At 34.3% G+C, this 15,927-nt stretch overlaps 1 protein-coding gene across 1 annotated transcript in view; it reads right to left on the reverse strand.

Moving 5' to 3' along the window:
• Positions 1 to 11,342, reverse strand: part of LOC117572289 (myeloid zinc finger 1) — a 46,128-nt gene extending 34,786 nt beyond the window's left edge. The window contains exon 1 of the mRNA XM_034254999.2: positions 9,175 to 11,342. The gene's annotated coding sequence lies outside the window, so the exon portion shown is untranslated. The remainder of the gene's footprint in view (positions 1 to 9,174) is intronic.
• Positions 11,343 to 15,927: the final 4,585 nt, after the last annotated feature.

A 15,927-nucleotide genomic window follows, 5' to 3' on the forward strand; every position in this document is an offset into this window, starting at 1 on the left:
AACTTTGCCGTGCATTTAAAACTTGTTTCGTTTTGCTGCTTCTTCAACTTTGGCCGCCCCCCTTTTGCAGCAACCCTTATAACAATTGCTTCGTAGTTTTCACTTTCAAGCAAATTGCAAAACAAACACAAAACATGCGATAAAATTTATGATTAAACAACTTGCGGAACTTACAAAAAAAAAAAAAAGGAAAAAAATACAACGATGACACATTGCAGTTGGATTTTTAAAGTACTTTTTCTATTCGTTTTTATTTATTTATAGTATGGAGCTAGAAGAACTACGCTCTCCACTTTTGATATGCAATTTGACACACTTGCCGAGGGCCACTCGAAAAGTTGCCAGACGCTGAAAACTATGTCAGCGGATTTTGCATTTTAGCTGCAAAGACGAGACCGACCCTTGGCCTGTAAGTGGAGCCCTTAACTAATCCTATTACTTACACAACTTACCCCCTTTTAGCCCCCCACCGTTCCCGCCTCCATCACCGTTTTGAGTGTCGTGCGTGCGGCGCCCTTTGTGCGGATTTTCCACTCACATTTCCGTTAGATGCGTGTGGATTTTCACACTTTACGCATGAGGGCGCGACACACTAAGTGAGAAGTGGAAGAGGAAGATGAGGAGAGGAAGAGCAAGAGCGAGAGACTCGACTCGACTTACGCACGGTTGCATTTTGTCACCTGTGGGCAAACAAAACTGCAAACTGTAAACTGTACCTCTCACTCTTCAGTCTGCGCTTTGCTTTTTGGTTTGGTTTTTGCCACCTGCCTTGTTGAGGCTTTGCCTTTGCTAATATTTTCTCGCATTTAAGCTCTTTATTTAGTCTGGAACATAACTTGCTAAATTGCATATTGCAGTCGGCATTTAAGTTAATTGCATTAGACTCGTTTGACATGTTGCTTACCTATCGAGAATGGGTCGCAAATGGCCAGAAAAATCAAAGAAGAGACTATATTAATAGATTATATAAAGGTACAAGTTCTAACAGTTTAATAACCAAATATTTTTCAAAAGCTTCAAAGCTCATTAAAGCTGTACATAAAAAGCTCCGATTTAATATATTATTAAATTTGTTTCGTATACGTAATAAAGAATAAAGTTTATGCTATTTTTATTAAGCAAATTCAATAAGTTAAAACCAATAATAATAAGTTAATATTCCATCATAAATTTCAACAAACTGAAAATACTTAGCAAAGTTTTTTATATACTAAGCAAAAATTCATGATTTTTTTTAATAAAGTTCAAAGAACATGTATTTTTTTTTAAGAAATTTTTAACATGTTTCTTAACTATTGATTAGATTGATAGATTATGTAAATAGCAATGTGGTAAAGCTTTAAAAGCTGCTTACAAAAAGCCTTTTTCCCTCTCTATACATTATTTTATTTATTACGTATACGTCGAACATTTACAAAGCTTATACCAAACAAAGTTCCTTAAAAACCATAAAAAATAACTTCAGATTAAAGTTAATTTTTAATAAGCTAAAGTTAAAATTCCATCATAAACTAAAAACATCCATCAAAGATCATTAAAGAAAACTTACATTTCCTATAAAGATAAATAAAAATTTATGGGCTTTTAAGGAATCTCATTAGTGATAAGCATAAAGCGAAAAACCATCGATTTTCTTCACTTTTGTTTTTACGATCAACAATAAAGCAAAAGTCTTAATCTGCTGGCAATTCACGAAGCCTAATTCCCCAAACTCAATTACTTGAAGCTCTCCCACTTTTTCGCAGTTTAACGCATTTCCAAAAGGGTTTTCCTCGTGACGTTAAGTGAAAAGTTATGACCATAGATTGGCTAGGAAGTCACATTAAATAGATAATTGGACAGCCATTGACTGCTGTGCGCAGTGGGCGTCGCTGACACGTCAAATTTTTGGCCATGTTCAGCTTGCTTTTCTCCCTGTAAATAACACACGGCAATGCAACAAAAAGTTGCAGACGCGAGGCGCCCATGCAACCAAATGCAGTTGAAACTTTAACGTTTTTTTTTTCCATTTCCTCGTTGCCAACGCCCCAACGAAAATGCAGTCAACTCTCTCTCTCTCTCTCTCTCTTTCATTCGCTCTTTTTACCCATCTCTTTCTCTCTTTGGCTGTAGGCACTAACAGTTTTTTGTTGCACGTTCGTAAAAAGAGCACTTGCATCAAGAGGCAGCACATTGTTTTCTAGCTGCAGTCAGAATCAGAAGTGAAACAAATGCAATATAACAATGGGGAATTAGGGGAGAGAAACATGGAAAAAGTAGAGGGAGAGTCGCATTATCCTCAATATATTTTTATGCCATGTAGAATACGTTTTTAGTATATGTAAACATATAAAAAAAGTTCTAAAAATCAATTTTTTGGTCTTAGTACAACAAATTTAGGTCTCAAAAGTACGTCAACAACACAAAATATAAATAAAAAATATAAAAATATATAATATATATAATATAAAACATAAAATATTATTATATATTATATTATATAATGCTATTAAAAATATTTCGCGACAGCTCGATTAACTGAGCTATGAACGAAAAAAACTCAAATCTACATAAACAATGTATAGGAATTTAGATGGATTACAGAATTGTCTATTCTAAATATAGAATTTGTTAGACTTTAATAATTTTTAGTTTGAAGAGTTTGTTTTTAAAGTGATCTAATTTCACGAAAGTTCTGCTTTTCATAACTTAGAATTAGTTGCTTCAAAATTTTATTCTTTAATGCAAAATTATTTATTCATTCTAGGCACATCTTTTTTCACAACTTTTTCTCCCTCTTTTTACTTCCAACTATGTTACTTCTACTTTTTCCCTTCCTTGCCTATGCAAATTTATTACTCTATTAACGAATTCAAACAGCAATTCACCTTTTTTTAAGCTCGACTCTTAGCCCTCGGGCTAATGTCATCATCATGATATTTGATTTAATAATATTTGCCTAAAACCTCAACCAGTTCCTACCACAATTTGTTCCCTCCAAACCCTGCAAACTCCAGCTCATATATCAAAGTCAGGCATAACACACAATCCTTTGCCTCCGTGTGCAAATTATTTGAATGGCCTTATTTGTTCGTTCGCCAAACACGCCACCTTTTCATTTTTATTACCGTAAAAAGGTAAAATTACAATTTTTTTACAAAATAAAGAGCCCAAACTTAAATTGGCATAATTTAATTTATTTTATTTATATGCGTTACAATTTTCTATCATAATATTCAAAAATAATATAGAAAAAGGCAAAGTAAATAAACATTAAAAAAAAAGTGTTTTCAGTCAGTTTGTATTTTGTAATCCGTAAATCTTTTCAAACCAATTCCTATTAATTAAACCAAAACCCCATCACAACGCATCTGATAGTCGCACACACCCAACAACGTCCTTTTTATTTCTCTTTTTTGCAACCATGTTGAGGATTTCATTTTTTATTGCATAGCAACCGACGACACGTAAAAAAACAACTGACGAAAAAATACCCACACCATTCCCCATTTTCACGTTCCTTCACCCACCCTCTTGCTCCCTCCCTCTTCCCTCTCCTACTAGCAGCAGCAACAACAACCCCTGCAAGAAGAATCGCGCTGAGATCGACATAAAGTGCAGCAGCAGCCCACATGGCGGATGAATGCGAATGCGGGTGCATGTTACGCATACGCCAGCGTGGCCCAGGCTGCTTTTTGATAGGCTGTTGACATGCATTGGGCAGTCACTTGTTTTTATTTAAAACAATAAGAAACGCTTAAGTTGCGCTTGCATTTTTATTTTAAGGCGTTGTGGGCGTGGCCAAGGCTTTGTATTGTATGTGAAATGTATTTTTTGACGTTGCTGTGGAAGGAGAACTGAGACACATCCACACTTGAGAGCAGATTGTTGACGAAAGAATATTAAAATGAATATATAAATATTTTAAATATTTTAAATTTTAGTTGAACCATTTTTAAACAAACACTACAACAAATTTGTAAATAAAAAAAAAACAAATAAAAATTTATTTTAAATGTTTTCTAATTTTGGTCATATGTATTTAATAAGAGAATAAAATAACTTTGATGGTAATAATGATATTGATAATAATAATAATCATAATAATAATGACTATAAATTCAAATAAACGTTTCCTTATAAAACTATATCGAAAAAACATTCTGGAAATCCTTCATTTCTAAAGTAAAGTTATATTTAGGCTATTTTAAAATATTAGAAATATACTACTCAAATATTTATGAGGTAAATAATAGTATTTTTTAACTGTGTCATGTTATAATATCTACAAGCTAAATGAGAATTTAAACCTATTCTAAATTTTTGCTCTACACAAGAGTAATTGAGTTAAACTATAAAGCAAAATGTTAAAACAAAAATGAAAAAAAGTCAAACTCTGAGTTTGAAAAGCTTTGCAATACTTATTTTCACTACAAATTTTAAATCGAAAAGTAATATAAACCAAACTCATATTTTGTAAGCCTCTTAATTACATATTTTCAAACCAAATTTAAAATTTAAAGTGTTATAAACAAAACTCAGTTTTAGTAAAGCTTTTAATTTCTTATTTTCACTACAAATTGCTTCAATTTGATTTGAAAAATAGGCACATATTCCATTGAAAATGCTGTGCAATAAATCAACGCCAAAGTTCTATAGTCCCCAGTGAACTAGAGTCAACACTTGAAGCTTTGCAAAAATGTTGTTAGCAATTAAAATATGATGATACTCCACTGCTGCAAGGCTGCAAGGAGCTGCCACAGTGAGGGGACTAAGCTGACAAGCTAACATTTCTATTGAGGGGGTCTCTAATTAAGCACTTCTCAGTCAGCAGGCAAATAGTACTCGTCGTGTGCTCAGCGCGACATTTGTGCATGAATATTGTATGCTGGAGAGTGTGTGTGTGTGTGGTGGATAGAAAACAAGCTGAGAGCAGATAGAGAATCTGTGACACAATGCGATGGGATGGATGCAAGTGAAAGTCATGAAAGGCAACAGCAGCATCAGCAACAACAAAACAGAGACAACATCGACAACGTGTAGAATGGCAACACACAAAAGCGAAAATGTGCGCGATATGCAGGCAACAGGAAGCAAGGCAGACGGACAGACAGACGGACGGACAGACGGATGGATCCCTTCTGGTTGCCACCCTCGAGCAGTGCTCTAAACCGAGCTGAACTAAACCTCAAGTGGGTGGTTCTTGTTCGGTGGCATCATTTAGTTGCTGCTGTTCGTTCGTTGGCCTTGGCTCCACGAATGCGAATTTGAGTTTGAGTTTCAGTTTGTGTGTTGCCACTTGACAATCCTCTCCGAAAATCGAGGCAAGCAACGGGAAATGGGGGAAAGATTCTAGTAAAATAGATAGAGGAGTTTGATTGTAGTAGCTGCAATTGTCAATGCAGCCAGCTGGCCGGACATTAGCTTAGCTTTTTTTATCCCTTCATCTAATCGTCAGGTATTTTCCCTCTTCTTTTTTTGGGGGTCTGTCGAATTGCCTTTGAAGTCCCTTTCCCCCACCGAAAAAATGTCAGCGAAACGGGTTGACACATGTGCTGCAGGGTCTGAGATAAAAGACAACCACGCTCCATGCTCATGTCTGTCCTTTGTAATTAGTTAGGATCAACATTAAAGAGTTGGGCATGGCCGGAACTGATTGGCTTTAAAGTTCAATGGGAAAGAGTCGGTGAAAAAGGTTTTTAGGAAAAAGAATACAAATCTGTTAAAAATATCCAATGCGTAAAAATAGTATTTTAATATACTACAAACTAACTAACAAGCAAAGTACGATATGAAAAATCATAAATTTCTAAGATAGAGTTATATTTATTTTATTTTCAAATATTAGAAACATACTTCAGTGAAAAGATGAAATTTTAATATACTTGTAGTATATAAGTATATTACAATACTATCTTTTCAGTGAAGTATATTTCTAATATTTGAAAATAAATGAAATATAACTTTACCTTGGAAATAAGGTAAAAGCTAGTTACAAATATAATTATACAGAATTATATAATATTTAATTCTTCTTTAAAAAATACCTATTGGGTTAATCAAAGTATTTTAATATACTAACTCATGTTAAAATATCTACAATTTAGATGAAATTGTTAATAATTCCACAAAAAAAGTATGTAGAAAAAATCGACACTTTAATTAGATATTTTGCAGATATGTTGCAACTCTCCCAGCCCTCAACCCTTTCACCAACCCAATTTAGTTTGTCAATGCAAGCGAATCAGCAGAGAAACCTTCGCTTATAATAAAAAAAAAACATGTTACAAACTTTTCTGATATAGACAAAAAAAGAGCGGCATTTCTTCTTCCCTTTACCCTCAGCCCCGTTTGTCATTGCATTTTGCTGTGGGTAATGATATGTCACGTTTGCTCTAGACTCGACTCCGTTTGTTAGTTGCATTCAATGACAGTGCAACAAAAGCAACAACACTAACAAAAAAGAGAAAAATGAAAATTGCGCAGCAGCTGCAATAAAATTAACGAAATGGCATGGAAAAGAATGCAACCGAAAAAAAACGAAAAAAATAGATGTGAAAGAGAGATAAAAGACACACACGCAAAAAAAATGGAGAAAAAAGGAAAAGCTGAAAATGTGCAATTTCTGTGCGGTTCGTTGGATGCGTCGCATTTTGGGTGGGGGAGGTGGCTTATGCCTTTTTTTTTGCCACTGCTGCTGTTGCCAAGTGCACACGCAGCGCAAATAAAAAACCGAAACGACCACAAGTAAACGAAGTAGAAGTCGCAGTTGTAGGAGGAGTATAAGAAAATAGTCGAAGAATAAGAAACCAGATATAAATTAAAATTGTCATTAATGACATGTAGTCAAGGCCCAAAGTTAAAAAGTTAAAATCAAGAGATGTGGATTGAAGTCAGAGAGAAGATAGAAGATGGTCTTAAAGATAACTAAACAATCGTTTGGTAACTGAACACTCAGCAGTAAGGATAGAAATCATTACTCCATTTCTATATGATAATAAATATTATTATTTGTTTACAATTTAGTTACAATATTGGAAAACTGCATAAATATTTATCCTAAAATAACTAAATAAAATGACCTCTTCAAAGATATAAGATCATCAATATTTGTATAAACGTTCATCACAAATGCAAAAAGAAATATAATTAACTATTTAATGTTTATATAAACATTCATCTCAAATACAAAAAGAAATATAATGAGCTAATATATTCAAAGTTACAAGATCATCAATATTAAGTATGCAATTGCATATCTGTTTAATGCTCCCTCAACCGGTTCCTAGTTGAATTCATGAGCAATTCAGTTGGGTTTTCATGTCCCAAAATGCTGTAGGGTGTCATTTGTGGAGAAATATAATTGCGCTCGTTTCTCGTTTCGGGTTGGTTGGGGATAGAGAAGAGTGTGAAGTGTATGGAGAGTGGAGAGTCGAGAGTGTGAAGCGGTAGTCAACCCATTTAAAATTGCAGCTACTTGCAGTGCGGGCGCAAGTGAAGCTGGGTGGGAGAGTTGTGGAGAGTTGAGAGTGTGAAGAAGTGCTCTACACTGACTGCAGACAGTGAGTCTCTTTCACACACATACACACACACGCACACACTTTTACACGCACACGCACACACTCGAGCACACTCGACGTTCAGCAATGTCAAAAGGATGCTGACTGACCAATCCCTTCCCCTTCCTCTTCTCCCCTTCTCCTGACCCTGCCCACCAGCCACGGCAACTGCTGCTGCCATTTGCCGTTCAAAATGTGTGGCGTCAACTGTACTTTTATGTACACACACACACGCACACTCGTACGTAATTCATTTCATTCTCTCGCACATTTTTATATACGAAATTTTTATTTCAATTCATTTAAAATATGTGTAATGCTTCCTCGTGCTTTATTTTGTATTTTTTTTTCGTGTTTTTGCTCGCTCATCCTGTCGACTTTTGTGCTTCGATTTTCAATTGCCCGGCCGCAACAGCAGCCTTCTCCCCCTTTGCCCCTCTCACAACCCATTGACCATTTCCATTTCCTTCTTTTCAGCTGCCAGCACAACAAAAAAAACGGAGGTTTGAGAGTCACTTTTGGGGGAGGTTGAGCAGTCATTGGGCGAGTGCTTGAGAGCTGGGTGGGGGTGGCATTTCAGCCCTTTGCTTTTGGGTGTCCGCGCAATTTTTTCAATAATTAATTTTTTGCGCGTAAATGCAATTTGCATGTAGATGAGACACACACAGACACTCCTTCCCTTTCGCACTCACACATGTATATAGTGGTCATGTATGGGCGCCATTATATAACGGCATATAACGGCACTTTTTATTGCATACTTTTGGCGCGCATTCGCGTCGTCTCCCTTCCACACTATTCGCACTCTGTGCTGACCACATGCTCCATCTCGCTTCCGCTCGCATTTTGCGTGTGTTTTGTCAGTCTGTACTTTTTTTTGTGTTATTCCCTCCAGCAATTTTTATATAATTATGCAAAGTGCAGTTGAAAAATGGACAGGATATTATTCTGAGAATTATCATCACAATGGACTATATATGTACTATATATGTACATATGACTATTATTTTATTTTTTCTACTTTTTTAAGATTAATATAATATTATATGAATGCAATTTTAAATGTTAAGAAGTTTTATAGAGAATGATGTATGTATGTGGTTAACCATTTCCATATTCAACATAAGCAGATTTCTTAATTTAGAAACTAAAAAACGTTACAAAGCGATTATTATGAAATTTTGGGATATGATAATAGATCTTTTTGTATACTATGTATACTATCTAAAGTATCAAAATAGATTAATTTTTAACTTTACAAAGTAGTTTTAATTGAAACTTTTTAGTATTGAAACTTTTATGATACTTTATAATTGCATCTTCTTTTAATGTTAAGGTCAACTCAATTTTAGTTATGATTAGTTAAAAATCGAACATTAAAAAAAACGTAAAAATATTTTAATAATAGCAGATTTTAGAAAACAATACATTATATGATATATTTAGTAACTTTCATTTTAGACTTAGTTCAATAATAAAATAGTATCGATCTATGGTCTAATAGGGACATCAACAGTGTCATAATTCATGTTTTTTTATAAAAATAATGAGCAACTAAATTCTTCACTCTCATAAAACAAAATGTATCATATTATAAGATTTTATTTTAAATAAAGAAGTAATTTTTGTTACTCACCAGAATTTTATATCCCAAAATGTTTGCTGCTTTTCTAGAAGTGAAAATTTCTTATTCCAAACTGTGTCCGGGTGGGGGGAAAAGTTGTTAATTTTTTATTGGGCCCAAAAACTGTTTGTTTTCTCCTTTCTCGTCCTCGTCTTCTGAATGTTGTTTTAAATTCTCAAATATACTTTTGCGTTGTGTTTTTATTTTATTTTGTTTTGTTTGTTTGTTTTTTTATCATAAATGTAATATATAATTTAATGTATAGCTTAAAACGTTTGCTTCTTGGGGGGTTTGTTAAGTTTTTCTTTTTTGTTTTGTTTATATCTGAATGGTTTTTATTTTTTGTTGCACTACGAATAATTATTTAATTTGTTTATGTACGAAATTGTTTTTGTTTTTTTTTTTTGCTTTGAAAATGGTTTTTACATGATTTTTTGTTTTAATTTTTTTTGCCACGATATGAATATTTGCCTTTACGTAAATTTTAGTATTTTTTATAGATGGTATATTTTTTGTATATACTTGTAATGATATATATATAATCGCAATGTCTGTCAAACTATGTTTGTCTCGTGCTTTCGTTAGCCAAAAAACACACACACACAAATGTTGTTGTTGTTATTTTGCTCCTCTCAACTTTTCCTCACGGGAAGTTGATGGTATTTTTTTCTGTTTTTTGTTTTTCGTCCGTTTATTCGTTTTCTTCCATCTAACTTTTTTGATCGCTTAAATTGTTCACCTTTTTTGTTTTCATCAAAGTTTGAAAAATTGTTTATAGCTTTTTATAGCTTTTCAGAACATTATTCCTTTTTTAGTTTTTTGTTTTTTTGCTTTCGACCGCTTTTCATACGAACGTAAATTTAAAGACGAAAATTGAAACCGTAACACAAAAGTTCAATTTGTTTCAACGACAAAAATTTTATTTCCTTTTTATGTTTTGTTTTTAAATTTGTATTAGCTTTTCCGTTTTTCTCATTTTTGTATTTCGCTTTTTTCTGCTTTTTTAATTAGACACAAAAAAATTTAACAAATTTTGGCTATTTCGATTTTTGCTTTTCTTGGGTTTATGCTTTTGTTTTGCTTTTGGCTTTAGAATTTGACTTTTGATTTGTTCACTTCTGTTACTGTTTCTGTTTCTGTTTTCGTTGCTATTTTCTATTTTTGTTTATTCCGTTTTGTTTTGTTGTTTATCCTGTTTCGGTTGCTGTTAGTTATCGGCTTATCGGTATATCGGTATATGGTTTTTTTTGTTGGGTTTGTTGGGGCTTGGATTGTTGCTTCTTCTATTTCGTTTTGTGTTTTGCTTTGCTTTTGTTTTGTTTTGTTTTATTTTGTTTGTTATAAGGCTATTTCGGTTTCGTTTCGATTTGTTGCTATTTCTTTGTTGCTTTGTTTATTTTATTGTTATGGTTGTTGGATTGGTTTATTGGCTGTGTTTCGGTTTGGTTTTATTTCCTTTTTTTATTATTTTGCTTTTTGTATTTTATTTTGTTTGTTGCGCTTTGATTTTTCTTTTTGATTTTGTTGTATTATTATTTACGTTTTGTTTACTGTTACGTTTTTAGCTTTTTCCTCTATTATGGTTACAATTTGCTTGATATTATTATGTGGTTTGCTTCTTTATTATAATTATTTGTTAGTTTTGTAGTTACTGTTGCTTTTATTGTTGCTGTTGTTGTTGTCGGTTGGTTGTTTGTTGTTGTTGTTGTTGCAGTGGTTGTAGTTGTTGTTGTTGTTGTGTAGTTGTTGTTGTTGTTGTAGTTGTTGTTGTATTCCAAATTTTGTTGTGAATTTTGTTTGTTAAATTTTGAGAAACTAACTAAAAATCACTTTTGGTTTTCGCTTACAACTGAAAGTTAACTTTAATTTGTTGCTCTATTTCCTTTTATGGTTGCATTGTTGTTGTCGTAGAAATTTGTTGATTTTTTTTGTTTTGTTTTTATTAAATTAGAATGTTTTGAATAAATTAAAAAAATTATTAACTGATTGCACATAAGTTGTTTATATTTATATTATATGTTTTTTATCGTTATTATTACATTTGTAATTATTATGATGATGACTTGCCGTTATTATTATTATATTATTATTATTATAATTATTTGTATTATGTTAATTAACAAAACAATATTTTAATAAGTATCAACAACGTTTTAACGTAATCTTTAAAAATGTTCCAAACAGTCAAAAAGCACCTATAATAGAGAAGAAAACAATAGAATTAGTAAAGAGAGAATTATAGAAAATTCCAAATTGCCGTCGGCATTTAGACGAAATCGCATTTTGCCGTCGGTAGTTAAGAACATGCTTTGATAATAATAATATCAATCATTATCACTATTTAAAAGTCACTCGCAGCAGAAATCAATGTAATCGCTTGTTATCGTTATCGATATCATGCCTAACATCAAACTTCACTTCCTGAATCCAACACATGGCTGGCACACACACACATAGACACACACACACTATGAACTTAAACCGCAGACAATTGCCTTTCCATTGCTCTTGTTGCCCCCCTCGATACACATAAACGAAACGGACCTAACCCCAGACACGCGTGCTTGCATAGACAAAAACGCATTGTCTAAGCTCTGCGTGAGAGCACAACGCTAAAGAGAGTAATGGGGCTGAAGAGAGCGCCCTCGAGAGCGGGAGAGAGTAAAAGCGTCATGGCAGGACAACGAAACAACAAGAGCAGCAAACAACGAATATGGAAATACTACAACAATAAACTAAACGAACAAACAAAAATTTCAAGTTCAAAGCGCCGCTGGATGCGAGTAGTTTAGTGGGTTGAAAAGGGGGATGGCAAGCAATAAGAAACAAACTGTGAAACATGTGAGGCAATCATCAGTAAAAGCAAAAGCAAAAACAACAGAAACAGCAACGTATTCAACGTAAAATGGTGATAGCATCTCTAATGCCAAAAACAAAATTAAGGCGACGCTCAAGTGCTGCTTGCGGCGACTGCAGCTGCAGCGCGTCGGCAAAATGCACGACGCTCACCTCACACACACACACACACACACACAGACACTCTTATAAGCACATAATACACAGAAAGCATTTACATATTGTATATGTACAATTTATACACATCATGAAACAACTGACGATGACAATGGAAACACAGTAAAAATCCACACACAAATGTATCAGCAAAATTGCCGAACCGCAACGATAGTCAATACTCCCTATGAATAGATACATATTCATGTACAGAGTGCGATTGTATGTAGTTTATATGGTATATAGAAGCTTCCCATTCGAGCAAAGTTGAAACTGTTTTTGCGCGATTATTTATAGCACACTCGCAATATGTTGCAAATTCACGAGCACATTTTCTCATTACTACAGAGAGTTCATCAAATAGTTATTTTAATTAATTGCACATAAGTTTATGATTTATAATTAATATCATTATTAACACACATACGAGTACATTAAATGTCTACGCTTGAGCACCTTTGAAAAATGCTTTTCATTTGCCATTTTTTGTTCAGATCAGCATCATTTAATCAGTTGATGTAGGGATAAAGGGATGACTAAGTTGAGCACAGCAATTTGTCATAAACGCAATTTTATAATTGTTATTTTTTCAAAGTTTTGTAGATATTATTCCAACTTTTCTATAACTTTTATTTTAAGATTTATTTATGATTTTCCACACTCTTTGTTGTTTAAATATTATAGTTCCTACAAGATCCACACACACTAGCATGTTATTGTTTTTTACACATCAATTATGGCATTACAAAACTCAGAAATATTATTCCTTTAATCTCAATAATATTTTATACCGATGATTATTTGAAATACTGATTTTAATGACCAGCAATTTATTTCCACCAAATCTTTTTTTATAAATATTTTGTTGATATTTTTATAAGTATATTTCTTAAACAAACTTCATAGATTTTACTTTTTATCAGAGTTACAGTTATCTGTAGTTTTTGGAACTTTTATATTTTCATTGTACGATATTCTCAAATATTTGTTAAATACACTTTATAGATTTTACTTAATTTTCAGAGCTTCAATTGTGTCTTTTTAACAAAGATATTTTCATTAAATGTCATTTCATTCATTACTTTGTCTTTAATTGTCTTTCTATGATATATTTATTTTATTTATTTATTTTCAACCAATTTTATTTAATTTTCATTTATCGAACCATGTTTTTCATAGTTTCAGTTATCACAGTTCTTCGTTGGGAGCTTTTTTGCAACAATAACAGATGTGGAACTGTTCCACACTTTTGTTTACTGTGTTGAATAGCATGCAAGAGGCAAAATTCACAAGGCCGCCAGAGACACAAAAATTCGCAATTTTTCTTCTCTTCTTTTTGGGCACTTTTATCATAAGATGCCGCGAAAAACACACACATACAAGAGCTCTTAAAAATGGGGGGAAACGAAACAAAACACACACTAAATAATAATACACGACGCAAAATGTAGGAAGTGTTTGCGTTGATGTATGTGTGAGAGTGTATATGTGTAAGTATCCCAAGTGAAGCTGAGATGTATCGGCATCTAAGACGAGTAAAAAAGCTAAGGGCAAAGAAACACACACACACACACACGCACAGAGAGAACAACACACAAAGAATCTGAACACAGTAGAAGCACTATATTATGGTAAAGTGGAGAATACAAAGATTTCTTTTAGCGCGAAAAACTTGTAGGTGAAAATATATTTGCGCGATGCGCGCTCGACGAAACGCACCGAAAACGGCCAAAAAGATGAATATGTGCAAAAATCTTTTGCATTCGCTCAAGAACCCCATGAAACGAGCCAAGCAGCGACGCAAACGCTGACGACGGCAGCGACAGCGACGTCAGCAACACAACCGCGAGAGCAAAAGAAATTTGTGTGAGCAAGGCTGGTGGCGGGGGTGTGTGTTGGGGGCGGCGCAACAACGTTAACGACATCGCAAAAGAGCTTTTCACAGACGCGCGCGTTCTCTCTCGAAGCGAACATAAAAAGACGACGATGACGACGTCGCAGCGGCCCCCCTTTATACACATACACAAATACTCAGCGCAGAGAGAGCGAGAGCGCCAAGACTTACTGCATGTATATGTCTGTGTGAGAGAGCACAGACGAAGGCAAACAAAGCAAATAAAAAGCGTTGATGGGCAAAAAAAGTTTGCAAAAAGGCAGACTTGGAGGTGTGTGTGTGATATGGTAGTGTATGTGTGCATTGTGTGGCGTGGCAGTCGCATGAATTTTGCTCTGTAGCAGTTTTGCTAGTATGAGTATTATTGGGAGCTCTCTCTGTGCGTGCTTGTCGCGCGACTCCCTCTGCTGGCGTCGCTGTTGCTGGCGACGTCGCGTGCCTTTGCTTATTGGAGTTGAAGTTGTTGTTGTGTAGCTTGGGAGACTGCGACGGCCAGTAGCAGTGAAGGGTTAACATTAACAGACTGCCACTGCACACTGCACAGCTCTCAGCTCACGTCGCTGCATACATACAAAATGTGCATTTCGCCGTCTATACGTGCCTCTGTGTGTGTGTGTGTGTATGTTTGCAGTTGCGACAGGTCTGACGTCTGAGCAGCGTCATAGCGACAGAGACGGAGACAGAGACTGAGGCAGAGGCTGCGACTCGCGTTGTTTCTTTTGGTGCAGAGCGCGTGAAAGTGTTACGATTTGAAAATTGCCCAGCTTAGAACTGGGTAAATCAAGTGGGTGGTGGGAGGTGCGAGGAGGAGGTCTTTTTAAATTTTTGACACACCACGTGCTCAAACGTGTAGCATAGAAATTATACAAAGATACGACTAAAGAGAAGAGAATCGGAAATTAAAATGTTGCGATTCTTAAACATTTACGGAAATATCTTAAACATGATTTTTACTATCTGAAGAGGAATATTCCACTTTGTAAATTTAGTAGATAAAAATACATGAATGCATTTTAAAAGGAGCCCTATTCCTTTTTCTATCACAGTATTAAAAATAAATATTAATCTTACAATAGTAAATAGAAACACTTGACTTTTGTGGAATAGCTGCTTAGTATTGTTTATTTTAGCAATGTAGCATTTTTTGAATCTTAAATTTAAACTTCATCAAAGTTGGCTTTTCTATTTCATTTGTTCAGCACAATCTAGTTTTAGAAAGTCAAATCAAAAATATATATCTAGGCAGTTGTTGCACATTTCAACAACTCTAAAATATTCTCCAGAAGTTTTTGAACCATTGCTGAAATTTTAGTGAATAAACGAACTTACACCAATTTACACTGTCACAACTGAAATTTATTACATAGCAAAATAAGAAAAACACAAATGGAGAACGAGCCGATGACTGAGTTGTCCAAGACTATTGTTCAGGAGGCTGTAGATCAATGCGATGAGATTGAGAATTCCCTTAAAGGATGTGTGGAGGTGCTGCAAAATATTCGCATGCCGAATTCAAAAGACGATGACATAGAAGAACAAGGAGACGAAACAGAAGATGAAGAAATGGAAGAAGAAACCGAATCTGAAGAAGAGCCGCAAGTGGAACTGTGGAAAAAGCCAAGTTACACTGTCTGCATAGGCAAAAAATATCCCGAATTAATCGAGATTGATGGCATCGATGAAATCAAGCCAAGCTCGAATTCCTATATGAAAACTATGATCAATTTTGCAAAGAGTAAACTTCAAAAAATTCTGGGCACTCAAAAAAAACATCGTGCGTCGCTTGGAAAATGTGAATGATAATCTTTCCTAAGCAGATCGAAACGGATTTTGCAATTACATTTAAATATATATAATGA

This window comes from Drosophila albomicans, chromosome 3 (genome assembly GCF_009650485.2).
Source record: "Drosophila albomicans strain 15112-1751.03 chromosome 3, ASM965048v2, whole genome shotgun sequence".
NCBI classification, from domain to species: domain Eukaryota; kingdom Metazoa; phylum Arthropoda; class Insecta; order Diptera; family Drosophilidae; genus Drosophila; species Drosophila albomicans.